We start from the raw sequence: 14,655 nt of genomic DNA on the forward strand, positions 1-14,655 counted from the left end.
ATCATGGGAACGCTTTTTTTTTTTTTAACATAATCCGGCAAATTATTTCATGTGAATTTATTAAAATAAGTCCTGGCTTTTTGCATATTTAACCAATTGTAATTTATTAAATGGACTTCGTATGGACTATACCTATATTATAGATACATATATTCTTATTAACTAAAATAAGTACATAACACAATATATAATAATATTATTCAATACCTTATAAACTTATTGATGCCTCCATATTATTAATTTATTTTTGTTAATTTTTTTAAAATTGCCATTTTTCATTTTTAAAGTATAATAAATTCTTACTCTAAGATAAAGTCTAACAACAAATTCTTTAGGAAAATCTATACATGGATGGATAAAAAGTAATACATTTGTAAAGTCTAAAACCTTACTACAAATTTTGTCTTTTGTGCATATTTCTTCGAATTTTTCTTGAAATATTAGTTCAATCTTACATATAAAGTCAACAAATGTATCATTAGACATTTTTAAATTTCCAAAAGTGTCCCTATTTTTATTCTCATATGCCTTTAAAAAATAATAGTAAGAGGATTCATCAAGTTCTGTATGGTCTTTGCTAAATTGTAAGCAAGTATCACAAGAGTGAATTTTTAGTGCTTTATCTAAAAGATACCCACATACATATCTAATAAAATTTTTTTGCAACAACTTATTGTTTGAATACTCTAATTTATTAATTTCAACTATTTGTTTTAATGTAGTCTGTATTACATTTTCAGATGTAGAGGAATGATCTTTACAATCATCAAGCTTCAAAAGCAGTTGATCACAATCTGCTTCGCAGTTTTCCGCATATGAATGAAGTAAATTAACGTATTGTAACTTTCTAAAAGTTCGAAAAAACTGAATCGCCGTCGGATTAATACAATTACCATTTTCGCTTCGAATTTTTCCAAAATGGTTTTCAAGACAATCTTGATTTAATTTTTTTGTGAACAGATAATTATACCCTGCAGTATAACGAAGGCAATTGAACAAACTGATAGTACTGTTAATAGATATTTTAAAACTTTTTATAAATTTCACTTTTTTAATGACTTTAGCCTTTCTAGTTTTATCAACGACCTCAAGTTTGTCAAAGAATGCCAAGCAGCTCACCAAAAATTCGATCTGTAAGGGAAGGCCTTTAAAGGCAGCATTAAATTTTTGGACGGTGAAGTCTGGGATGAATTTAAAATATCGAAAAGTTTGTCTATTCTATTAATAAATTCTGCTGTTTCAACAGCTTCAGGAGAAAGGGAACCAAATGATATATAAAAACTCATGGCAACATACACAGAAAAACTGAATACTTGGGTGTCTAACTTAACTTTCATCTTTTGAAATGCTGTTGGGTATATATGGGAGTCGGTTAATTTATGCGCTGCTTTCACAGGAAATTTCTCATCTATTTCATAGAAATCTTTAATATATTGCCATGAAATTTTTTTTCCTTCAATGTAAAAGTCATGTCTTCTTAACATGTTTCTAAGTGCCTTTATAAGATGGGGTACATCAAAAATATAAAAGATATATTTATCATTAATGAAGAAACTAGTATTTTTGGGTGAAAAATTTAAAAACTTTCTGCTTAGGCTCATATTATTTGGTCCCATATCTGATGTTACTGCACAGACGCGTAAACCAATATCATTAAATTTTTGTACTGCTTCGGTCGATAAATTTCTTCAATTTCTTCAAAATTCAGCTGGGCAAGATGTGTGACAAAAAAAAAATGCGATAGGTTGTTTCCAATTATGGTACAGCCCTCTTAGCATAAATGCGCACACTGATAAACTTGGTTTAAATAGCTTTTCCCCTCCGTCCCCCATTGCCAAGCCAACTATATAAACTTGACATCGTTCATAAAACAGATTAGCTTTAATAGACATTTCATCAAAACTTAAAATACAATATTTATCTTTCTCCTCAAAACACTTAACTTTTTTTATTAATAAATCGTAAACCTCAGGGTTATCCAATCCGGGCTTTATTTTAACAGCTCTTACTTCTTTCAATAGTGTATTTGGTGATGGAAGGAAATATTTTTTGATAAAATATTTTTTATAAACACGAGGACCAGAAAAATATATCGATATGCATTCATGTTTAAAATTTTTATTATAGCGTCTTCCTTTTGGCTGTTTATTGCCTTGGGATACTTGCATATTGATTAAGTTAGCAGTCTCTACCGATTTACAAAACTTAAATGTCAAAGACATATATTCCTCCCGAGTTATAGTCTCTAATTTATTCCCTAAATTAGTTTCTAATCTCTGGACTTTATTTTTTTTTAATTTGTTTTCTGTTGTTAATATTTTAATACTTCCCCTAAATTTTCTTTTTCTTGGAGAGTCGAAAAATAGACTAGCTGATGTTTGGGTAGACGTTGGCGACGGTACGGGGGGGTATACCCGAAAAACCAAAAAACCCAAACTTTGGTGGTCGATATCTCGGCTTCTACTAACTTCTACGGTCTTTCTGATTCCAACGAGACCATCCGCAAGGTCGTAGCTCTGATAGTGGCTGAGATATCGCCTTTTTGGAGCCCATTTTTGGCCTCAAAAACGAGGTCGAAAAATGACTTCCCGAATTTTCAAAGTGCTGTCATTCAGTTAGTTCTGCTCGAATCTCGTTATAACCCGGTATTTTCGTAATGTAGGTGGTCTAAAGAAGACGCTGGTAAGGTTAGTTCGATTCCAAAAAAAAACAAAATTTTGTGAAAAAAATCAATACGGGGGGGGGGGGTATACCCGAAAAACGCAAAAAAAACAAATTTTGGAGGTCGATATCTCGGCTTCTAACTGTCCGATCTGGAAAATTTCAACAGTTTTGTCTTAGTTTTGTCTTTCTGAATCCAACGAGATCATTTGCAGGGTCGTAGCTCTGATAGTAGCTAAGATATTGCATTTTTGGAGCCCATTTTTGGCCTCAAAAACGAGGTCGAAAAATGACTTTTTCCGAATTTTCATAGTGCTGTCATTCAGTTAGTTCTGCTCGAATCTCGTTATAACATGGTATTTTCGTAATGTAGGTGGTCTAGAAAAGACGCTGGTATAGTTAGTTCGATTTCGAAAAAAATTTTTTTGGTGAGAAAAATCGATACGGGGGGGTATACCCGAAAAACCAAAAATCCCAAACTTTGGAGGTCGATATCTCGGCTTTTACCGGACTGATCTGGAAAATTCCAACGGTTTTGTCTTAGTTTCGTCTTTCTGAATCCAACGAGACCATCCGCAAGGTCGTAGCTCTGATAGTGGCTGAGATATCGCATTTTTGGAGCCCATTTTTGGCCTCAAAAACGAGGTCGAAAAATGACTTTTTCCCAATATTTAAAGTGCTGTCATTCAGTTAGTTCTGCTCGAATCTCGTTATAACCAGGTATTTTCGTAATGTAGGTGGTCTAAAGAAGACGCTGGTATAGTTAGTTCGATTTCAAAAAAAACAAAATTTTGTGAAAAAAATCGATACAGGGGGGTATACCCGAAAAACGAAAAAACCCAAACTTTGGAGGTCGATATCTCGGCTTCTACCGGACTGATCTGGAAAATTCCAACGGTTTTGTCTTAGTTTCGTCTTTCTGAATCCAACGAGACCATCCGCAAGGTCGTAGCTCTGATAGTGGCTGAGATATCGCATTTTTGGAGCCCATTTTTGGCCTCAAAAATGAGGTCAAAAAATGACTTTTTCCCAATTTTCAAAGTGCTGTCATTCAGTTAGTTCTGCTCGAATCTCGTTATAACCCGGTATTTTCGTAATGTAGGTGGTCTAAAGAAGACGCTGGTATAGTTAGTTCGATTTCGAAAAAAGAAATTTTTGGTGAGAAAAATCGATACGGGGGGGTATACCCGAAAAACGAAAAAACCCAAACTTTGGAGGTCGATATCTCGGCTTCTACCGGACCGATGTGGAAAATTCCAACGGTTTTGTCTTAGTTTCGTCTTTCTGAATCCAACGAGACCATTTGCAGGGTCGTAGCTCTGATAGTAGCTAAGATATTGCATTTTTGGAGCCCATTTTTGGCCTCAAAAACGAGGTCGAAAAATGACTTTTTCCCAATTATCAAAGTGCTGTCATTCAGTTAGTTCTGCTCGAATCTTGTTATAACCCGGTATTTTCGTAATGTAGGTGGTCTAAAGAAGACACTGGTATAGTTAGTTCGATTTAGAAAAAAACAAAATTTTGTGAAAAAAATCGATACGGGGGGGTATACCCGAAAATCGAAAAAACCCAAACTTTGGAGGTCGATATCTCGGCTTCTACCAGTCCGATCTGGAAAATTCCAACGGTTTTGTCTTAGTTTCGTCTTTCTAAATCCAACGAGACCATTTGCAGGGTCGTAGCTCTGATAGTAGCTAAGATATTGCATTTTTGGAGCCCATTTTTGGCCTCAAAAACGAGGTCGAAAAATGACTTTTTCCGAATTTTCATAGTGCTGTCATTCAGTTAGTTCTACTCGAATCTCGTTATAACATGGTATTTTCGTAATGTAGGTGGTCTAGAGAAGACGCTAGTATAGTTAGTTCGATTTCAAAAAAAAATTTTTTGGTGAGAAAAATCGATACGGGGAAGTATACCCGAAAAACGAAAAAACCCAAACTTTGGAGGTCGATATCTCGGCTTCTACCAGTCCGATCTGGAAAATTCCAACGGTTTTGTCTTAGTTTCGTCTTTCTAAATCCAACGAGACCATTTGCAGGGTCGTAGCTCTGATAGTAGCTAAGATATTGCATTTTTGGAGCCCATTTTTGGCCTCAAAAACGAGGTCGAAAAATGACTTTTTCCCAATTATCAAAGTGCTGTCAGTCAGTTAGTTCTGCTCAAATCTTGTTATAACCCGGTATTTTCGTAATGTAGGTGGTCTAAAGAAGACGCTGGTATAGTTAGTTCGATTTCAAAAAAAAAAAAATTTGTGAAAAAAATCGATACGGGGGGGTATACCCGAAAAACGAAAAATCCCAAACTTTGGAGGTCGATATCTCGGCTTCTACCAGTCCGATCTGGAAAATTCCAACGGTTTTGTCTTAGTTTCGTCTTTCTGAATCCAACAAGACCATCCGCAAGGTCGTAGCTCTGATAGTAGCTAAGATATTGCATTTTTGGAGCCCATTTTTGGCCTCAAAAACGAAGTCGAAAATGACTTTTTCCCAATTATCAAAGTGCTGTCAGTCAGTTAGTTCTGCTCAAATCTTGTTATAACCCGGTATTTTCGTAATGTAGGTGGTCTAAAGAAGACGCTGGTATAGTTAGTTCGATTTCAAACAAAAAAAAATTTGTGAAAAAAATCGATACGGGGGGGTATACCCAAAAAACGAAAAATCCCAAACTTTGGAGGTCGATATCTCGGCTTCTACCAGTTTTGGAGCCCATTTTTGGCCTCAAAAACGAGGTCGAAAAATGACTTTTTCCCAATATTTAAAGTGCTGTCATTCAGTTAGTTCTGCTCGAATCTCGTTATAACCCGGTATTTTCGTAATGTAGGTGGTCTAAAGAAGACGCTGGTATAGTTAGTTCGATTTAGAAAAAAACAAAATTTTGTGAAAAAAATCGATACGGGGGGGTATACCCGAAAAACGAAAAAACCCAAACTTTGGAGGTCGATATCTCGGCTTCTACCAGTCCGATCTGAAAAATTCCAACGGTTTTGTCTTAGTTTCGTCTTTCTAAATCCAACGAGACCATTTGCAGGGTCGTAGCTCTGATAGTAGCTAAGATATTGCATTTTTGGAGCCCATTTTTGGCCTCAAAAACGAGGTCGAAAAATGACTTTTTCCCAATTATCAAAGTGCTGTCATTCAGTTAGTTCTGCTCGAATCTCGTTATAACATGGTATTTTCGTAATGTAGGTGGTCTAGAGAAGACGCTGGTATAGTTAGTTCGATTTCGAAAAAAAATTTTTTGGTGAGAAAAATCGATACGGGGGGGTATACCCGAAAAACGAAAAATCCCAAACTTTGGAGGTCGATATCTCGGCTTCTACCAGTCCGATCTGAAAAATTCCAACGGTTTTATCTTAGTTTCGTCTTTCTAAATCCAACGAGACCATTTGCAGGGTCGTAGCTCTGATAGTAGCTAAGATATTGCATTTTTGGAGCCCATTTTTGGCCTCAAAAACGAGGTCGAAAAATGACTTTTTCCCAATTATCAAAGTGCTGTCATTCAGTTAGTTCTGCTCGAATCTCGTTATAACATGGTATTTTAGTAATGTAGGTGGTCTAGAGAAGACGCTGGTATAGTTAGTTCGATTTCGAAAAAAAATTTTTTGGTGAGAAAAATCGATACGGGGGGGGTATACCCGAAAAACGAAAAATCCCAAACTTTGGAGGTCGATATCTCGGCTTCTACCAGTCCGATCTGGAAAATTCCAACGGTTTTGTCTTAGTTTCGTCTTTCTGAATCCAACGAGACCATCCGCAAGGTCATAGCTAAGATAGTAGCTAAGATATTGCATTTTTGGAGCCCATTTTTGGCCTCAAAAACGAGGTCGAAAAATGACTTTTTCCCAATATTTAAAGTGCTGTCATTCAGTTAGTTCTGCTCGAATCTCGTTATAACCCGGTATTTTCGTAATGTAGGTGGTCTAAAGAAGACGCTGGTATAGTTAGTTCGATTTCAAAAAAAACAAAATTTTGTGAAAAAAATCGATACGGGGGGGTATACCCGAAAAACGAAAAAACCCAAACTTTGGAGGTCGGTATCTCGGCTTCTACCAGTCCGATCTGGAAAATTCCAACGGTTTTGTCTTAGTTTCGTCTTTCTGAATCCAACGAGACCATCCGCAAGGTCATAGCTAAGATAGTAGCTAAGATATTGCATTTTTGGAGCCCATTTTTGGCCTCAAAAACGAGGTCGAAAAATGACTTTTTCCCAATTATCAAAGTGCTGTCATTCAGTTAGTTCTGCTCGAATCTCGTTATAACATGGTATTTTCGTAATGTAGGTGGTCTAAAGAAGACGCTGGTATAGTTAGTTCGATTTTAAAAAAAACAAAATTTTGTGAAAAAAATCGATACGGGGGGGTATACCCGAAAAACGAAAAAACCCAAACTTTGGAGGTCGATATCTCGGCTTCTACGGGACCGATCTGGAAAATTCCAACGGTTTTGTCTTAGTTTCGTCTTTCTGAATCCAACAAGACCATCCGCAAGGTCGTAGCTCTGATAGTAGCTGAGATATCGCATTTTTGGAGCCCATTTTTGGCCTCAAAAACGAGGTCAAAAAATGACTTTTTCCCAATTTTCAAAGTGCTGTCATTCAGTTAGTTCAGCTCGAATCTCGTTATAACCCGGTATTTTCGTAATGTAGGTGGTCTAAAGAAGACGCTGGTATAGTTAGTTCGATTTCGAAAAAAAATTTTTTGGTGAGAAAAATCGATACGGGGGGGTATACCCGAAAAAGGAAAAATCCCAAATTTTGGAGGTCGATATCTCGGCTTCTACCAGTCCGATCTGGAAAATTCCAACGGTTTTGTCTTAGTTTCGTCTTTCTAAATCCAACGAGACCATTTGCAGGGTCGTAGCTCTGATAGTAGCTAAGATATTTCATTTTTGGAGCCCATTTTTGGCCTCAAAAACGAGGTCGAAAAATGACTTTTTCCCAATTATCAAAGTGCTGTCAGTCAGTTAGTTCTGCTCGAATCTTGTTATAACCCGGTATTTTCGTAATGTAGGTGGTCTAAAGAAGACGCTGGTATAGTTAGTTCGATTTCAAAAAAAACAAAATTTTGTGAAAAAAATCGATACGGGGGGGTATACCCGAAAAACGAAAAATCCCAAACTTTGGAGGTCGATATCTCGGCTTCTACCAGTCCGATCTGGAAAATTCCAACGGTTTTGTCTTAGTTTCGTCTTTCTAAATCTAACGAGACCATTTGCAGGGTCATAGCTCTGATAGTAGCTAAGATATTGCATTTTTGGAGCCCATTTTTGGCTTCAAAAACGAGGTCGAAAAATGACTTTTTCCGAATTTTCATAGTGCTGTGATTCAGTTAGTTCTGCTCGAATCTCGTTATAACATGGTATTTTAGTAATGTAGGTGGTCTAGAGAAGACGCTGGTATAGTTAGTTCGATTTCGAAAAAAAATTTTTTGGTGAGAAAAATCGATACGGGGGGGGTATACCCGAAAAACGAAAAATCCCAAACTTTGGAGGTCGATATCTCGGCTTCTACCAGTCCGATCTGGAAAATTTCAACGGTTTTGTCTTAGTTTTGTCTTTCTAAATCTAACGAGACCATTTGCAGGGTCGTAGCTCTGATAGTAGCTAAGATATTGCATTTTTGGAGCCCATTTTTGGCCTCAAAAACGAGGTCGAAAAATGACTTTTTCCCAATTATCAAAGTGCTGTCATTCAGTTAGTTCTGCTCGAATCTCGTTATAACATGGTATTTTCGTAATGTAGGTGGTCTAGAGAAGACGCTGGTATAGTTAGTTCGATTTCGAAAAAAAATTTTTTGGTGAGAAAAATCGATACGGGGGGGTATACCCGAAAAACGAAAAATCCCAAACTTTGGAGGTCGATATCTCGGCTTCTACCAGTCCGATCTGAAAAATTCCAACGGTTTTATCTTAGTTTCGTCTTTCTAAATCCAACGAGACCATTTGCAGGGTCGTAGCTCTGATAGTAGCTAAGATATTGCATTTTTGGAGCCCATTTTTGGCCTCAAAAACGAGGTCGAAAAATGACTTTTTCCCAATTATCAAAGTGCTGTCATTCAGTTAGTTCTGCTCGAATCTCGTTATAACATGGTATTTTAGTAATGTAGGTGGTCTAGAGAAGACGCTGGTATAGTTAGTTCGATTTCGAAAAAAAATTTTTTGGTGAGAAAAATCGATACGGGGGGGGTATACCCGAAAAACGAAAAATCCCAAACTTTGGAGGTCGATATCTCGGCTTCTACCAGTCCGATCTGGAAAATTCCAACGGTTTTGTCTTAGTTTCGTCTTTCTGAATCCAACGAGACCATCCGCAAGGTCATAGCTAAGATAGTAGCTAAGATATTGCATTTTTGGAGCCCATTTTTGGCCTCAAAAACGAGGTCGAAAAATGACTTTTTCCCAATATTTAAAGTGCTGTCATTCAGTTAGTTCTGCTCGAATCTCGTTATAACCCGGTATTTTCGTAATGTAGGTGGTCTAAAGAAGACGCTGGTATAGTTAGTTCGATTTCAAAAAAAACAAAATTTTGTGAAAAAAATCGATACGGGGGGGTATACCCGAAAAACGAAAAAACCCAAACTTTGGAGGTCGGTATCTCGGCTTCTACCAGTCCGATCTGGAAAATTCCAACGGTTTTGTCTTAGTTTCGTCTTTCTGAATCCAACGAGACCATCCGCAAGGTCATAGCTAAGATAGTAGCTAAGATATTGCATTTTTGGAGCCCATTTTTGGCCTCAAAAACGAGGTCGAAAAATGACTTTTTCCCAATTATCAAAGTGCTGTCATTCAGTTAGTTCTGCTCGAATCTCGTTATAACATGGTATTTTCGTAATGTAGGTGGTCTAAAGAAGACGCTGGTATAGTTAGTTCGATTTTAAAAAAAACAAAATTTTGTGAAAAAAATCGATACGGGGGGGTATACCCGAAAAACGAAAAAACCCAAACTTTGGAGGTCGATATCTCGGCTTCTACGGGACCGATCTGGAAAATTCCAACGGTTTTGTCTTAGTTTCGTCTTTCTGAATCCAACAAGACCATCCGCAAGGTCGTAGCTCTGATAGTAGCTGAGATATCGCATTTTTGGAGCCCATTTTTGGCCTCAAAAACGAGGTCAAAAAATGACTTTTTCCCAATTTTCAAAGTGCTGTCATTCAGTTAGTTCAGCTCGAATCTCGTTATAACCCGGTATTTTCGTAATGTAGGTGGTCTAAAGAAGACGCTGGTATAGTTAGTTCGATTTCGAAAAAAAATTTTTTGGTGAGAAAAATCGATACGGGGGGGTATACCCGAAAAAGGAAAAATCCCAAATTTTGGAGGTCGATATCTCGGCTTCTACCAGTCCGATCTGGAAAATTCCAACGGTTTTGTCTTAGTTTCGTCTTTCTAAATCCAACGAGACCATTTGCAGGGTCGTAGCTCTGATAGTAGCTAAGATATTTCATTTTTGGAGCCCATTTTTGGCCTCAAAAACGAGGTCGAAAAATGACTTTTTCCCAATTATCAAAGTGCTGTCAGTCAGTTAGTTCTGCTCGAATCTTGTTATAACCCGGTATTTTCGTAATGTAGGTGGTCTAAAGAAGACGCTGGTATAGTTAGTTCGATTTCAAAAAAAACAAAATTTTGTGAAAAAAATCGATACGGGGGGGTATACCCGAAAAACGAAAAATCCCAAACTTTGGAGGTCGATATCTCGGCTTCTACCAGTCCGATCTGGAAAATTCCAACGGTTTTGTCTTAGTTTCGTCTTTCTAAATCTAACGAGACCATTTGCAGGGTCATAGCTCTGATAGTAGCTAAGATATTGCATTTTTGGAGCCCATTTTTGGCTTCAAAAACGAGGTCGAAAAATGACTTTTTCCGAATTTTCATAGTGCTGTGATTCAGTTAGTTCTGCTCGAATCTCGTTATAACATGGTATTTTAGTAATGTAGGTGGTCTAGAGAAGACGCTGGTATAGTTAGTTCGATTTCGAAAAAAAATTTTTTGGTGAGAAAAATCGATACGGAGGGGTATACCCGAAAAAACGAAAAATCCCAAATTTTGGAGGTCGATATCTCGGCTTCTACCAGTCCGATCTGGAAAATTCCAACGGTTTTGTCTTAGTTTCGTCTTTCTGAATCCAACGAGACTATCCGCAAGGTCGTAGCTCTAATAGTGGCTGAGATATCGCATTTTTGGAGCCCATTTTTGGCCTCAAAAATGAGGTCAAAAAATGACTTTTTCCCAATTTTCAAAGTGCTGTCAGTCAGTTAGTTCTGCTCGAATCTTGTTATAAACCGGTATTTTCGTAATGTAGGTGGTCTAAAGAAGACGCTGGTAAAGTTAGTTCGATTTCAAAAAAAAACAAAATTTTGTGAAAAAAATCGATACGGGGGGGTATACCCGAAAAACGAAAAAACCCAAACTTTGGAGGTCGATATCTCGGCTTCTACCGGACCGATCTGGAAAATTCCAACAGTTTTGTCTTAGTTTCGTCTTTCTGAATCCAACGAGACTATCCGCAAGGTCGTAGCTCTAATAGTGGCTGAGATATCGCATTTTTGGAGCCCATTTTTGGCCTCAAAAACGAGGTCAAAAAATGACTTTTTCCCAATTTTCAAAGTGCTGTCATTCAGTTAGTTCTGCTCGAATCTCGTTATAACCCGGTATTTTCGTAATGTAGGTGGTCTAAAGAAGACGCTGGTATAGTTAGTTCGATTTCGAAAAAAGAAATTTTTGGTGAGAAAAATCGATACGGGGGGGTATACCCGAAAAACGAAAAAACCCAAACTTTGGAGGTCGATATCTCGGCTTCTACCGGACCGATGTGGAAAATTCCAACGGTTTTGTCTTAGTTTCGTCTTTCTGAATCCAACGAGACCATTTGCAGGGTCGTAGCTCTGATAGTAGCTAAGATATTGCATTTTTGGAGCCCATTTTTGGCCTCAAAAACGAGGTCGAAAAATGACTTTTTCCCAATTATCAAAGTGCTGTCATTCAGTTAGTTCTGCTCGAATCTCGTTATAACATGGTATTTTAGTAATGTAGGTGGTCTAGAGAAGACGCTGGTATAGTTAGTTCGATTTCGAAAAAAAATTTTTTGGTGAGAAAAATCGATACGGGGGGGGTATACCCGAAAAACGAAAAATCCCAAACTTTGGAGGTCGATATCTCGGCTTCTACCAGTCCGATCTGGAAAATTCCAACGGTTTTGTCTTAGTTTCGTCTTTCTGAATCCAACGAGACCATCCGCAAGGTCATAGCTAAGATAGTAGCTAAGATATTGCATTTTTGGAGCCCATTTTTGGCCTCAAAAACGAGGTCGAAAAATGACTTTTTCCCAATATTTAAAGTGCTGTCATTCAGTTAGTTCTGCTCGAATCTCGTTATAACCCGGTATTTTCGTAATGTAGGTGGTCTAAAGAAGACGCTGGTATAGTTAGTTCGATTTCAAAAAAAACAAAATTTTGTGAAAAAAATCGATACGGGGGGGTATACCCGAAAAACGAAAAAACCCAAACTTTGGAGGTCGGTATCTCGGCTTCTACCAGTCCGATCTGGAAAATTCCAACGGTTTTGTCTTAGTTTCGTCTTTCTGAATCCAACGAGACCATCCGCAAGGTCATAGCTAAGATAGTAGCTAAGATATTGCATTTTTGGAGCCCATTTTTGGCCTCAAAAACGAGGTCGAAAAATGACTTTTTCCCAATTATCAAAGTGCTGTCATTCAGTTAGTTCTGCTCGAATCTCGTTATAACATGGTATTTTCGTAATGTAGGTGGTCTAAAGAAGACGCTGGTATAGTTAGTTCGATTTTAAAAAAAACAAAATTTTGTGAAAAAAATCGATACGGGGGGGTATACCCGAAAAACGAAAAAACCCAAACTTTGGAGGTCGATATCTCGGCTTCTACGGGACCGATCTGGAAAATTCCAACGGTTTTGTCTTAGTTTCGTCTTTCTGAATCCAACAAGACCATCCGCAAGGTCGTAGCTCTGATAGTAGCTGAGATATCGCATTTTTGGAGCCCATTTTTGGCCTCAAAAACGAGGTCAAAAAATGACTTTTTCCCAATTTTCAAAGTGCTGTCATTCAGTTAGTTCAGCTCGAATCTCGTTATAACCCGGTATTTTCGTAATGTAGGTGGTCTAAAGAAGACGCTGGTATAGTTAGTTCGATTTCGAAAAAAAATTTTTTGGTGAGAAAAATCGATACGGGGGGGTATACCCGAAAAAGGAAAAATCCCAAATTTTGGAGGTCGATATCTCGGCTTCTACCAGTCCGATCTGGAAAATTCCAACGGTTTTGTCTTAGTTTCGTCTTTCTAAATCCAACGAGACCATTTGCAGGGTCGTAGCTCTGATAGTAGCTAAGATATTTCATTTTTGGAGCCCATTTTTGGCCTCAAAAACGAGGTCGAAAAATGACTTTTTCCCAATTATCAAAGTGCTGTCAGTCAGTTAGTTCTGCTCGAATCTTGTTATAACCCGGTATTTTCGTAATGTAGGTGGTCTAAAGAAGACGCTGGTATAGTTAGTTCGATTTCAAAAAAAACAAAATTTTGTGAAAAAAATCGATACGGGGGGGTATACCCGAAAAACGAAAAATCCCAAACTTTGGAGGTCGATATCTCGGCTTCTACCAGTCCGATCTGGAAAATTCCAACGGTTTTGTCTTAGTTTCGTCTTTCTAAATCTAACGAGACCATTTGCAGGGTCATAGCTCTGATAGTAGCTAAGATATTGCATTTTTGGAGCCCATTTTTGGCTTCAAAAACGAGGTCGAAAAATGACTTTTTCCGAATTTTCATAGTGCTGTGATTCAGTTAGTTCTGCTCGAATCTCGTTATAACATGGTATTTTAGTAATGTAGGTGGTCTAGAGAAGACGCTGGTATAGTTAGTTCGATTTCGAAAAAAAATTTTTTGGTGAGAAAAATCGATACGGAGGGGTATACCCGAAAAACGAAAAATCCCAAATTTTGGAGGTCGATATCTCGGCTTCTACCAGTCCGATCTGGAAAATTCCAACGGTTTTGTCTTAGTTTCGTCTTTCTGAATCCAACGAGACTATCCGCAAGGTCGTAGCTCTAATAGTGGCTGAGATATCGCATTTTTGGAGCCCATTTTTGGCCTCAAAAATGAGGTCAAAAAATGACTTTTTCCCAATTTTCAAAGTGCTGTCAGTCAGTTAGTTCTGCTCGAATCTTGTTATAAACCGGTATTTTCGTAATGTAGGTGGTCTAAAGAAGACGCTGGTAAAGTTAGTTCGATTTCAAAAAAAAACAAAATTTTGTGAAAAAAATCGATACGGGGGGGTATACCCGAAAAACGAAAAAACCCAAACTTTGGAGGTCGATATCTCGGCTTCTACCGGACCGATCTGGAAAATTCCAACAGTTTTGTCTTAGTTTCGTCTTTCTGAATCCAACGAGACTATCCGCAAGGTCGTAGCTCTAATAGTGGCTGAGATATCGCATTTTTGGAGCCCATTTTTGGCCTCAAAAACGAGGTCAAAAAATGACTTTTTCCCAATTTTCAAAGTGCTGTCATTCAGTTAGTTCTGCTCGAATCTCGTTATAACCCGGTATTTTCGTAATGTAGGTGGTCTAAAGAAGACGCTGGTATAGTTAGTTCGATTTCGAAAAAAGAAATTTTTGGTGAGAAAAATCGATACGGGGGGGTATACCCGAAAAACGAAAAAACCCAAACTTTGGAGGTCGATATCTCGGCTTCTACCGGACCGATGTGGAAAATTCCAACGGTTTTGTCTTAGTTTCGTCTTTCTGAATCCAACGAGACCATTTGCAGGGTCGTAGCTCTGATAGTAGCTAAGATATTGCATTTTTGGAGCCCATTTTTGGCCTCAAAAACGAGGTCGAAAAATGACTTTTTCCCAATTATCAAAGTGCTGTCAGTCAGTTAGTTCTGCTCGAATCTTGTTATAACCCGGAATTTTCGTAATGTAGGTGGTCTAAAGAAGACGCTGGTATAGTTAGTTCGATTTCGAAAAAAAAAATTT

The 14,655-nt window shown here is 37.8% G+C and overlaps 1 long non-coding RNA gene across 6 annotated transcripts; it reads left to right on the forward strand.

The window, feature by feature from the left end:
- Positions 1 to 2,937: 2,937 nt before the first annotated feature.
- On the forward strand, positions 2,938 to 12,239 carry LOC126736517 (uncharacterized). 6 transcript variants are annotated; one of them, XR_007660684.1, is made up of 4 exons: positions 2,938 to 3,017; positions 3,382 to 3,513; positions 4,244 to 4,401; positions 11,957 to 12,239. It is a non-coding gene; the product is annotated as an uncharacterized LOC126736517 (long non-coding RNA). The 6 variants fall into 6 exon arrangements; XR_007660683.1 differs by lacking the exon at positions 11,957 to 12,239 and adding an exon at positions 9,037 to 9,319; XR_007660689.1 differs by lacking the exon at positions 11,957 to 12,239 and adding an exon at positions 6,484 to 6,766.
- Positions 12,240 to 14,655: the final 2,416 nt, after the last annotated feature.

Source organism: Anthonomus grandis, chromosome 1 (assembly GCF_022605725.1).
Source record: "Anthonomus grandis grandis chromosome 1, icAntGran1.3, whole genome shotgun sequence".
Taxonomy (NCBI): domain Eukaryota; kingdom Metazoa; phylum Arthropoda; class Insecta; order Coleoptera; family Curculionidae; genus Anthonomus; species Anthonomus grandis.